General features: G+C 36.1%; 1 pseudogene; it reads left to right on the forward strand.

The window, feature by feature from the left end:
* Positions 1–8: 8 nt before the first annotated feature.
* Positions 9–12,350, forward strand: LOC113079487 (paired box protein Pax-6-like; annotated as a pseudogene).
* The last annotated feature ends 679 nt before the right edge of the window (positions 12,351–13,029 follow it).

The following is a 13,029-nucleotide window of genomic DNA, read 5'->3' on the forward strand; positions in this document are numbered from 1 at the left end:
TACCGGGCCACGTGGGAGTCTGGCGTCGCGTCCATGATGCAAAACAGTAAGTGGAGTTCTTTTCTTTTTCTGAAATGCGTTTTTGTATACACACACACACACACACACACACAAGAAAAACGTGAGGGGCGTCTAGCCAGAAAAGCATTTGTTTTGGGTGAAGGCAGTTTACACTGTAAGTCAGGGGTGCTGCCAATTTTTTTTTGCCTGTCATTCATACAGCTCCCTCAAAAGTAGCTGAATACTATAGTAAGCTAAACTCGCTTAAGCCTGACTTTAACAAGTTTACATTTTATGGAACATCGTAGTTCATTATTTAAAATTCGTAAGGCTACATTTGAGAGAGCAAAAATTGCATTCCCAGTGAGAAATTCCTTAAATTGCGAAAAAAAACTCACATGGAACCCTGCATAGCTACACAACCTACTTAGAATGTCTTACCCATATGCTCTTTGCATAATTGTGTGTGTATGTGTGTGTTAGAGAGAGAGAGGGAGAGAGAGAGGATGTTTCTGCTTGACTTGCTTTTAAATAATTGCTGAATTAATGTTAGCATCGGCGGCCAATCCACCTAGTCCATTAGCAGAAACGAAATTGACATTGCATGATTTGGATGGAATGTCTGTCATGTTTATGAAACACCGCGAGAGTGAAATAATAGACCGAGCTTTGATGCAACGTTGAGTGTCCTAGAGCATGAATAAATTACATGCGCGGATGTGTCTGTGTCTTTGAGATGTGTGAAGGCCAACTTGCAAAACATATACTTTTAGTAATTTGTGGAAAGTACTGAGTAAGTTATGATTAAAATAAATGAGACATATTTTCTCTCTTAATGCTGGACAAGAGGTGTATGACATCTGTAACGAAGGTGTGTTGAATGCCATCATCATTTCTAATGTTTTTATTGTTGTAAGTGCCAGTGTTTGCTCTGTCGTCATACTAACGACTGGTGTACTGTGTTAGTCACTAACGTAGACGTCCATTGATTATTTTTGTATGTGAAACACTTTGGAGTTTCAAAGGAGCATTTAAATCTAGGTCAGTGGAAATGGGGCACATTACACTAGAGACATATATATAAAATTCATATTCCCACATTTAAAAACATTATTATTAAAAAGAACTAAAGATAAAACATCCTAAAATAATATGTATGAAAATAAGTTTCTCCTAAAAATTTTATTTTGATTTTTTTTTTCTTCTTATGGATAAATGGTGTTATTGTACACAAATGTTGTGTGATGTCTCGCGTGTATTACTAAAAATATATATTCGGGTTAGGCCTTTGGTTGGTTTAAAGGTCACAGGCGACAATCCAAGCTTTGTGCTAATAACTCTTGTGTATATAGTGTGGAGCGTCCAAACTGACACCATATGTCTTCTGTATTAATTGATTAGAAACAGAGTACCGCACGCGCAATGATTGCCACTGCGCGAGACACACACCGTTCCCCGTGGGGAATTAAAGAACGATTAAGATTTAACCTTTCAAGTGAAAGTTTGATTTTATATCCTAATCTGCGTGTTGGCGAGCTCAAATCAAGTGGCTGTATTTTAAAGCCATAAGGCATTGGATTTCAAAGCCAATAAATCTAATTGTGTCTATTACGTAGCAGGAAACACACACACACAAACATCAACAACGGATTGACTAATTCCTTATTGAACAGATATGTATTTTTTTTCCGCATTTATGTTAAGAGTGCTAGAAATATTATCAGAAATAATTCTCGGGTAGAATAAACCTTCAGTGTGCACAATAAAAATAAACATTCATGCATAATTCAGATTTATATTTCGCTCTGCAGATTTATTATGCATAAACCTACAGAATAAAACAGCATCCCGCAGACTCGCTCCCAGTGCGTAAATATAGGCAAATGGAGGTTTGTCACTTGGTAAAAAAAAAATGTCACTTTTAATATATTAAGGGCGAGGCGCGCCCCCGTGAACGTACACGCGCACAGCCCCTGGCTACCTTAAAATTAAGCTTCCCTTAAAGGGAAATGAGTAGAGTCCAATTTAGTCTGAGTGATATCAAATGCAGACAGAAAGGGTCGTTTTATCATGCTACTATTTGTCGTGACGATGCGATTTTCAAAAGCAGAGCTATTGTCATAAAGTGACATTCCTGCCACAAGTGCTCCAACTGATCTTTTCAATTAGCCTTCCATGCATGATCCAGGGCGACTTCCGCCTATTTCAGAAATTAAGCTCAAACTTGACATGCAGCTAGCTTTATTTTAAAGACAAATGTCAGGCAGGCTCATCATATTTCCCCCTCTTCTATATTTGGAGCTTATTTATGCAAAGGAGCTTGTGCTCTTTGGACTCAATTTAACGCGAGGCCTTCGGAGGGAAGGGAGCTGAGAAGTAAAGCAAAACTGGGAAGGCTGCTTTTTCCGTTTTGGCTTCAGGTTTGGTGCCTTTGGTCTGCTTTTACGGGCTTTTCCACATACAAAGTAACATAAGCCAGTTGCTTAGTTAGGAAATGCTGTGCTTTGGTTGTTTTTTTTTCTTTTTTTTTCTTTTATTGTTAAAGTTATTTTATTTAATGTTGAGACTATGGTTTTAAACATGGCAGCGTTTTAAGAAGTTTTATTATAATGCCACAAATAGCATTACGCCATCTGATCCGTTTAAGGCTTTGCAAAGATGCGCAAATCTCAGCTCAGTGGGTTGGAGATGTTTTGCTCCAGATCATAGAGAGCGCTGACGCTTAATCAATGTTCTGCATGTGTTAATTATATTACAATTGTGCATTAGGAGATTATGGTATTATGAGCACATCTGGAGAACTGTCCAAAACATATGGAACAGCATAATAACCGGCTATGCTGATTTAAAAGCGATTTACTCCGAACATGGGATTTGTTGACAATGCTCTTTGTAATGCTTGACTCATTTTAGACAATCGCGACCTGAAAGCTTCTGTTGAAAACAGCTGTGATTGGATTCTGTTTTAATGGAGTGAGTATTTTGAGGCTGGTGCGTTAAATGCTTGGTGTTTTACAACGGGATCTTACCTTCTTTTTTAAGGTCACAGTGGAGTGAACCAGCTCGGCGGTGTGTTCGTCAACGGCAGACCGTTGCCAGACTCCACGAGACAGAAAATAGTTGAACTCGCTCACAGTGGCGCGCGGCCGTGTGACATATCCCGGATTCTGCAGGTGATGAGAATGCATCTTTTCCGTCCATGTGAACTCTTCACCAAAAATGGAAATATTTTGGTTTTATTTCACATGTTGTGCTGTTTCAAACGTCATTTTCCCAGCTGTTTTTTTTTTAATCAATAATATTATTTTCCTTGCATTATTAATGCCAGCGACCAACGAGAATTCATTTCAGATTTCATTTTGGAATGCATAAACGGTGGTCCTTGAGGAATGGATCGAAGCACTTCAATTTTTTCCCCCATTTGGCAATTTTTTTAAAAATTGGCGACCCGAAATGCATTTTAAAGAGTGCATAATTTCTCGTACCACTGAAGACATATTTTTCGTGTTAAAGGTATCTCTTGTGTTATAGACCCATGCTGATGCAAAAGTCCAAGTGCTGGACAATGAAAACGTAAGCTTATCATTGCTTCCAGCACACACTTAACATTTCACACTAGTTTTAAATAATGTATGTGAATTGTTTCTTTTGTTTTCTGTCTAGGTGTCGAACGGCTGCGTGAGTAAAATCTTGGGTAGATACTATGAAACGGGCTCCATCAGACCCAGGGCGATCGGAGGAAGTAAACCAAGAGTAGCGACCCCCGAGGTGTCGGCAAAATCGCCCAGTACAAGAGGGAGTGTCCGTCAATCTTCGCGTGGGAAATCCGAGACAGGCTGCTATCAGAGGGGTCTGCACAAACGATAATATACCCAGTGTAAGTTCATTCAGAGAAGTTAATGCGTAATGCATTGTTTAAAAGCATGCACTAATGACCTTGAACATTCCCCAACACCGGCCTTCCCCGGACGCTGCTGTTAATCTTCACTATACAAAGTAGAATGCAATGCGATGTAATGCTCTGGCATGTAGGCCTGTGCAGAAATGGGGCCAATCGTTCCAAAAGACAACATGCCACATCGCGGATGCGCTCTTTAATTAATGTGCGGCATCTTTGGGTTCGTCTTTCAGGTGTCATCGATAAACAGAGTACTGCGCAACCTGGCTAGCGAAAAGCAACAGATGGGAGCAGATGGCATGTATGAAAAGCTGAGGATGCTGAACGGTCAGACCGGCACGTGGGGGACCCGGCCGGGCTGGTACCCCGGAACCTCGGTGCCAGGACAGCCCAATCAAGGTATGGCTATTTTAATTATGAAAAGGGCATTGTATTACCTAAATATGTTATTTTGCAACCTGGAGTAAATTGTAATTAATTAAAATATAAAGAGATAAAACAATTCCCAGAATAATACATTTTTTATTCAATGTACTTTTAAGTATTACGATAGAATTAAATAAAATATTAAAATATTAAATAGCCAATTAAATTATATGCATGCTTCACGGAGCTTAATTTACTGTTATAACAGCCTATCAATAATTGAATGACGCTTGAATTAGCTATAGGCTAAATTATATGCAGTGACTCTAATAATGAAATAAAAATTAAGAATAATAATGTGAGTTGCAGTCCACCTTTACAGTTCTTTAAGAACGCGGCATAGAAATAAACAAGGATTCCCCGAACAAAATATGTTTCTGTCACACAGAAACATGTGTTATGGGAACAGCTCTGTCGCTATGTAATAGCTCATTAGAAAACGTTTTGTTTCTCATTAAGGCGACAGAAATACGCGTTTAGTTGGAGGAGACAGCTGTGGAAATGTTCCACCGGAGACACGCTGGACATGATATGGCAACGTCTGACAATTAGACTTGTCAAGGCGCTAGCTACACAGCTAAAGTGACAGACATATACAAATATATGACACATAGAGAATTAATGTCTGTATATAATATCGGCCTGTCAAATCATTGACTGGTTTACAGCAAACAAATAAACAAACGTGTTTTATGCAAAGAGGAGTAGCCCATAACTGAGCTAATCACATTATATAATATTCAGCATGTTTTTATGAATAGATTTAGACACATTTAACTATAGGCTACTTAAAGTGCAGTGCATAATACGCATATATGGATTAATTTGAGTTCGCATGCCATGTTGCCTATATATATTTAATAATTTATTGACAAGCGGCATCGTACGCACCATGTTTGAGGAGAAAACGTATAATAAAGTGCTTATTTAATACTTGTGAATTAATTGCCGTTACTCTTAAGCATCTCATTTTTGATTTGTCTCAACAAATATAAAAGAAAGAAAAAACAATATATATATATATATATATATATATATATATATATATATATATATATATATATATATATATATATATATATATATATATATTAGCAAACCTATTTAGGCATATAGAATTTTCATTCACTATCGTTTAGAAGTTCGCTCCCAAAGTAGGATATTAGGCAGGGTGAGACAAATATGGTCGCCATCTGATGAATGTCACGCAACACTGAATAAAATAGCGGATTCATCTGGGCTGACAGGACGCTAAAGGAGACAACTCATTCAGAGGACTCGTAGTAGCCCCTCCCTCCGCCAGAGGCTCGGGGTGCTAAAGCCGTCTAAAGGATTTGGACACTTTCCCTTTTCCAAAGGTCCTCATCAAGGCCTCCACAGCTGAAAGATGCCGCGGTTGTTTTGCTACCTTTTTGCTTGCCTTCCGCCTCACCGGTTACGACAACGCCCAAATAAGGAACGACTTTATTTCCCACCGCCTTTGTCAGAGAAAACAAATCCGAAATCTGGCGACAGTTGGTCAGGCTTTTGAGAACAGGCCACACATTCGGATTAGCTCTTGAAAAGTGGGGATACTAAACACAAAGACCTTTTAAAACTTTCTTAGAACATAGAAATGCACTGTCTTTGAAAAATAAAGAAACTTGAAGGAAGAAATAAAAGTTAGACTATTAATATCTAGTCCAGTGATCCTCAAATCTGGCTTGCAAGATCCACTTTCCTGCGAAGTTTAGCTCTAACCCTAATCAAACACGCATGAGTTTGCTAATCAGTGTCTTCAGGATCATTAGAAAATCACAGGCAGGTTTGTTTAATTAGAGTCGGAACTAAACTCTGCAGGAAACTGGATCTCGCGAGCCAGATTTGAGGATCACTTTCTAGTCTAATATTTCACACTATGCCAATGAGTAGTTGAGTAACCATGTCAAATTTACATAATATTACTAAAAAGTAATTTTGGACAGTACTTTTTCCAGTTCACTCTAAAAAATGCTTGGGTTGTTTCAATCCAACTTTGAGTCAAATATGGACTAATCCAATGTTTGGGTTAAAAACTTAATTAAAAATGTAACCCAGTGGTTGGGTTAGTCCATATTTGACCCAATCTTGGGTTGAAACAACCCAGCATTTTATGTGCATGTTATTAGCTCCATTTTAGTTTCTAATTAAATTATTAAATTAAAATTAAATGTATGCATTTAGCAGACGCTTTTATCCAAAGCGACTTACAGTGCACCAGGCTATAAATTTTTACCTATCATGCGTTTTATTCTGGATCAGCTGTAGCCTAACCTGTATGGAGCCAAAAAACAAAACAACAACAAAACAGATAATTTGCTCGATAAGTCCCAATTTAAAAATTAAACAGTAAGCTAACATATATATGAGCAATATATGATTTTGCATTTATACAATAGTTGGACGACACAAGTGTGTAAATAGCCTACATATGAAACAACTAGCCTATTGAGTCTTTAAAAACCCTCTTTTGTTTCCTGGGTTAAATCTCAAGTAAAGTTTTCTGAGCCCAAGCCTCCATAACTAATTAAAAAATGTCCACTTTAGAACTAGTAGCGATGTAGAGTAGAATATTATAAGAGAGATGGACTGAGCCAGTGTGATTACCTGCATCTGATACAGCATTCAATCTTCAGTTCAGTCTCGTATTCACAATAAAACATTACTTTGATTGTCCTCTTAGGAAAGCGATATATTTGTCCGAGTTCCGATGACAGCGCTGCTCATTGTCTTTGTTGCCTGAGTCTTACAAGGTGTTTTTGAAAAAGTAAAATTAACTTTGTTTACAACCTTGTTTTAGTCTCTTTCAATATAAAAGTCCTTACTGCTGAGTCATAAAAACAGTCTCTTGTCACCATCTCATGGCAGAACAATGTAGGCTAACTAAAATCACCATCAGGAACACACCCAAAACTAAATACTGATGTTATTTATATTAAATACTATTTATTGAATAACAATATTTAATAAACAACAACACTCATCATAAACATTGCTAGGCAATTCAGTCAAAAGCAACATAGGTTGCGCTGTGATATACAGTATAGTTAGGCTATATAAAATATAATGTGATGAGATTTTGCCTTCAGCAAAAATTATTTGCTCTGGAACAAATAATAGATAAATGAGACCAAAGACTGCCGTTAGATTTACCCAAAACGAATTATATCTCATGTTTAATCACTTAGTCAAAATACAGAAGAACTGGCCGAGACGAGGCTGCTCTCAGCGGGTTCATGAGCGATGAACGGCCGCTGATGCCCTGGAGCTCATATCTCTGAAAACGTTGAAGCAAATATTCAAATAAGCCTTATCTTTTTTAGCAAACTGCATATTTGAAGTATAACAAATACATCATTGCCTAAAAACCCTTAAAACTACATTTTGTGACACAAAATAGTATTCTTTATACAATTTTAGTGGATTTAGCCTATTTATATATATAAAAAAGATCTCCCCCTCTCTCTCTAATATATAACATATAATATATGTTTATTAATATTATTATTTTTAATTGGGCTCAATAAGTTACCTATTGTAAAACAGGCTCTGTGTTTTCCAACTGGACACAAATGTGATGTTTACAGGTGCTATGAGCGTTATTTAATACATTCATAATATACCTTTTTAATATTATATATTCCAAATTATGACAGGTTGTATATGTATATGAGAGGTTGACAGGTTGCCTTCTATAGGACCAAAATAATCTTTTAAAGGGTCATCTGGATGGTCATGTGACTATTTACACCACAACCAGTTTCAAAGTCCAAACTGTTTGGGGTTTCATTATTACCTCACAACACTCAAAATATCCACTTGCTAGACTTTTCAAACTTCAAATAAAACTTTTTAATCTCAAATGTATCTGGTGAGATGAAAAAGGATGATTATGCACTGGTGCCCAACAACACAGCAGGTTTAAAGCTTATCGACTCGGAGCTGGTCTGTGACAAACAAGAGCCTTCGTATTTAGATGTCTCATTCATGGTGGCCATCTCTTTTTCTTTCTGCGCCTATAAGAAGGTATAAATCCTAACTGAGGTTGAATGGGCCGGCCCTAGGGACAGTGATTAATGACAGTAGAGCATAAAGGTTAACACACCGAGCTGAGAAGTCTGTTGACTGGAATCCTCGTGCTACAATGACTGCTGGAGAGAATCCTTTTGTCGCCTCATCCAATTGTGTCCTCAAAATTCAACCCACGAAAGTTTGCCATCCGTCCTCCCAGCGAGTATTTAAGAGTTACCCTTACTCTCCCGCATTGTGTGGCTGTGAAAGCATCCCTCTCCTATTCAAGTATTGGTGGTCACCTCAATAGCTCTGCAAATGCCCATATGGTGGCCATAGGCTAATTGAAGAACTCGGGAATGAAAAGGAGGGAGAGGGTGTTTGGTTTTTAAAAAAACATTTCAGAGGATCTGAAAAGGTTTTCTGGGACATTTTACCACATTTCTGTAAAGCCATCAAGCTCGTCAGCCTTTGTGACTTGATACTGAAAGATCTAAGTGAGCGTGCTCTAAATGTATAAACATCGTAGATGGCAATAGCCTACAAAATGCTCCAGTAATTTTTTACTAAATTCTTACAACCTAAATATGACAGGCAAAACCATAATATACCTTAATTACAGCTAAGAGTCCAAACAGAGAATGAGAAGTGTGAATAAACCGCACAAACTTACATTTCATATTTCCTTTCCAGACGGCTGCCAGCAGTCAGATGGAGGCGGTGAGAACACAAACTCAATAAGCTCCAATGGAGAGGATTCAGATGAGACCCAAATGAGGCTTCAGCTAAAAAGAAAACTCCAAAGAAACCGCACATCTTTCACACAAGAACAAATAGAAGCACTTGAAAAAGGTAAACATGAAGATTAGCACTGATATTAAAGCATCTATAGACTAGCTACAACAAAACAGTTACATTTTTATAAACTTTTATACTTAAATTACTGCATGCTCTGCATGACATTTAAGCATTTCCCTTGTGTAACTGCACAGAAAATGTTTTTTTTTAAACTCATGACTTATTTGATAATGTTTCCACCAGAGTTTGAGAGAACGCACTATCCTGACGTTTTCGCACGAGAGAGACTAGCTGCAAAAATAGATTTACCAGAGGCAAGAATACAGGTGAGCGAAAACACTAAAATCGGATAAACAGAGATAAAAATGGGTACGTTTCATAATAATTTGTCATAGTTTTTCTTGCAATTTTCATTGGCTGCTTGACTCACAGCAAAAAAGAAAAGGAAATCACTCATCACTCATACGAATTTGTATGACCTCACTCATACCATCTTATACGATTTGTCTAAACCCCAGTGACGGTTAGGTTTAGGTCATTCGTACGAATTCATGCGAATTGTGCAACTCGTAAAATACATACGATTTGGCAAAAACCGTATGAATTTGTACGAGTGTGGTCGTATGAATTCGTATGAATTGCCTTGAGATCGGCTTGGTCCTGCAAAAAAAAATGAAAAAGAACTTGGAAATGCACCTGCAAGGATATGAAAACTGCCGTCAATTGATTTTATGGAGTTTTAAATAGCTGAGAATCTAAAGGGGAATATATTTCATACAAAAGTTTCCCACTTCTTCTTCATCCTGCTTGATACTGATTGTTCAAACATTGTTTTAAAATGTCTTTGATAACTAATTAAAGTATGTCCATCCAGGTATGGTTTTCGAACAGAAGAGCTAAATGGAGGAGGGAGGAAAAGTTAAGAAATCAAAGAAGACAAGCCACAAACTCTTCGAGTCACATACCCATCAGTAGCAGCTTCAGCACTAGTGTTTATCAGCCAATCCCTCAGCCCACAACGCCAGGTAACGCCTCTAAAATGTACACATTGTTCCTTTACAAGAGCCATAAGAAAATACTACTGAAAATATACAAAAAATAATGTTTGGACATTCTTTTTTTTTTTTACAGTATCCTTCACATCAGGCTCTATGTTGGGAAGATCAGACACAGCCCTCACAAACACATACAGCGCCCTGCCACCAATGCCAAGTTTCACCATGGCCAACAACCTTCCTATGCAAGTATGTCCACATTTGTCAGTTTAGTGCCTCACACTGTAATATACTCTTCATACGCTTGTCTTAGTGTTTCATAGGATTATTAATTTGAAATTTCCGAGCACTGTAAAACCTTATGCAACTACAGCATACAGGTCTGTAGAGATGTTTCTATTTAAGGCTGTGTTGCTGACAGGTCTGCCATTTTTACCCCCTCCACAGCCCAGCCAGACCTCATCCTACTCCTGCATGTTGCCCACTAGTCCTACGGTGAATGGGCGGAGCTATGACACATACACCCCACCGCACATGCAAGCACATATGAACAGCCAATCAATGGCCCCCTCAGGCACAGCCTCAACGGGTAAGAGTTTATTCCTATACTAAAAATAAAAGAAAAATTTATGTTATTTTATTAAACATTTTAATAAATATTTTTACACAACATTTTGTAATAAAAATGAAAACAAATATTATTTTGTATTATTTATACACACACACACACACACATACACACACACACATATATATATATATATATATATATATATATATATATATATATATATATATATATATATATATATATATATATATATATGTGTTTGACTTTAGAGCATTATATATATATATATATATATATATATATATATATATATATATATATATATATATATATATATATATATATATATATATATATATATATATATATATAATGCTCTAAAGTCAAACGTGGCCAACAATAAGCTTCAGTGTTTTTTGAAATGTATTAATTTTTTTTATTAAATATATCTTAATATTGAATTTATTTTTTATCTTTTATAACAATATATTTAAAAAAGTATATAAAATGTATTATTTTATGAAATGTTTCTTTTATATTTTAGTTTCATTAAAATTATTAACTCTGAAGTCACATGTGACAACTTTTTATCTGAAATGTATTTATATTTTAATTGATTTATTTAACATTTATTTTTATTTAAAATGTCTTTCATAATTACAGTATATATATACACTGTATATACGTTTATTTTATTCATTTTTATACATGCTCTGAATGACAAGCCTAAATATTTCTGCATTCCCACCTCTGTGCTAGGTCTAATCTCGCCTGGAGTTTCTGTACCAGTCCAAGTACCAGGCAGTGAGCCAGACATGTCGCAGTACTGGCCCAGATTACAGTGAGAAAAAGTCATACGAGGACAAAAAAGAAAAAGAGGAAAAAAGAGCGAGGAGCTTCTCCAACTCCTGATGTCTTTCGGCTTCAAGGCAGGGCTGTTCAGCAGTATTCTACTATGGAAGGAAAGGAGGAGACTCTAAAGGACCTTTTTGTACGGGGATTGTGCCACTTCTCTATCATTCTTTGACACAAAGACTTGAAGAATAAAAGAGAACAGACTTCTGTAAAGTGCCCGGTGTTATATCGTAAAATGGAAAAAGAAAAAAAATCTCTGCTTTTCAGTTTCCAACCTAAGTCATTTTGATGTTTTTGTACATGTAATGGCCAATTGTATCTTAAGACAAAAAACAACAAACAAAAAGGAAAAACAAAATTGAACAACCGTGGATGGACTGTCAAACCAAGTTGGTCTTACATCGGTGAAGAGGAAGATCATTCGTGCAGGCTTATTCTTCATTCTTTTTTCTTCATCAGCTGATATCAAGAACTCCCCATTTCCGTTTCAGATGTGGACATGTAGAAACAAATGATATCTGTATCATTTCAAAACAACAAAAAAAGCAAATTTAAAGGAAGCCAATCCAAAATTTGTCTTCCAAAGCTTGCAGACAAGAGTAAGCTACTTGTTGATCATGGTGACTGCTGAACTGGAGAAGGAAAATGTTTGCTAGTTTAAAACGGTAGATTGTGTCTTCGGTATAATTCAGTTTTGTTTATGTCAAAATGTAAGTATTTGTCTTCCCTAGAAGTCTCTCAGAACAATTTCTATAATAAAATTAATTTCATTTTATAACTCTCTGAATATTCAATCCATGCTTTTCACTGAAGGGCACTTTTTAAACATAACTAACATTAATGTAGCATAATTACAGTCATCAGTATTTGTATCAATCAACGATTTAATTTCATCCAATCTCGTACATCCTTTTTTAATAATGATTAACTTATTTGCTATTTTTGAATGTGTAATCTCAAGTAGAATGTCCTCAAACAAAAAAACAATCAAAAGAATAATAATTAATATTAAAATAAAAATAAAATGGAAAAATATATCTTAAAAGGCCATTTCAGCTTCATCTCCATAGACATGACTGCATTTAAAATATAACATTTCCATTCGACACTTTGAAACTCATATATGTGATTTTTGTGATATTTCCATAAGCCTGTTCACTTTAAAATAATCTGCAGGTTAATAATGTTACAATTTGAGTAAAATATTTTCATAAAGGAATGAAAAACTAAATAGTGGGGTTCCATAGATAACTAAGGTCATTCACAGCTGTATAAACGCTATCGGCATGTATTCGAGAAACAATTGGGCAAATGTTATGTTCAAAACACCATAATGGATATAATGTGAAAAGAAGCAAAACAAAAGAACTCAAGCAACTGTTTACTCTAAAGAATAAATCAAAAGCATAAAAACCCTATAGATTTATCTTACCGGTTAGTGTAAGGAATGATTGCAG

This window comes from Carassius auratus, unplaced genomic scaffold (assembly GCF_003368295.1).
Source record: "Carassius auratus strain Wakin unplaced genomic scaffold, ASM336829v1 scaf_tig00028268, whole genome shotgun sequence".
Lineage (NCBI taxonomy): Eukaryota > Metazoa > Chordata > Actinopteri > Cypriniformes > Cyprinidae > Carassius > Carassius auratus.